Source organism: Tigriopus californicus, chromosome 9 (genome assembly GCF_007210705.1).
Source record: "Tigriopus californicus strain San Diego chromosome 9, Tcal_SD_v2.1, whole genome shotgun sequence".
NCBI lineage: Eukaryota > Metazoa > Arthropoda > Copepoda > Harpacticoida > Harpacticidae > Tigriopus > Tigriopus californicus.
In genome coordinates, this window is record NC_081448.1 from 1,354,335 (window position 1) to 1,354,567 (window position 233).

A 233-nucleotide genomic window follows, 5' to 3' on the forward strand; every position below is an offset into this window, starting at 1 on the left:
ACTGTAGTGAGGATTGATGAGGTATGCTTGCATCTACGTATGTACTACGCACGTATGTGTTTGTACTTTCAGTATGTCATAACATTTTTATAGGCAGATGAGCTACATTGAATTAAAGTAAGAAAGCCACAAGAGGTTCGTTTTATTCTAGAGGAGGCTCATGGAATTGTTTTAGAAAATTTAACGGTTTGATCAGTCATTTAAATCTAAGAGGTACCGGGGCTAAGTTGTCA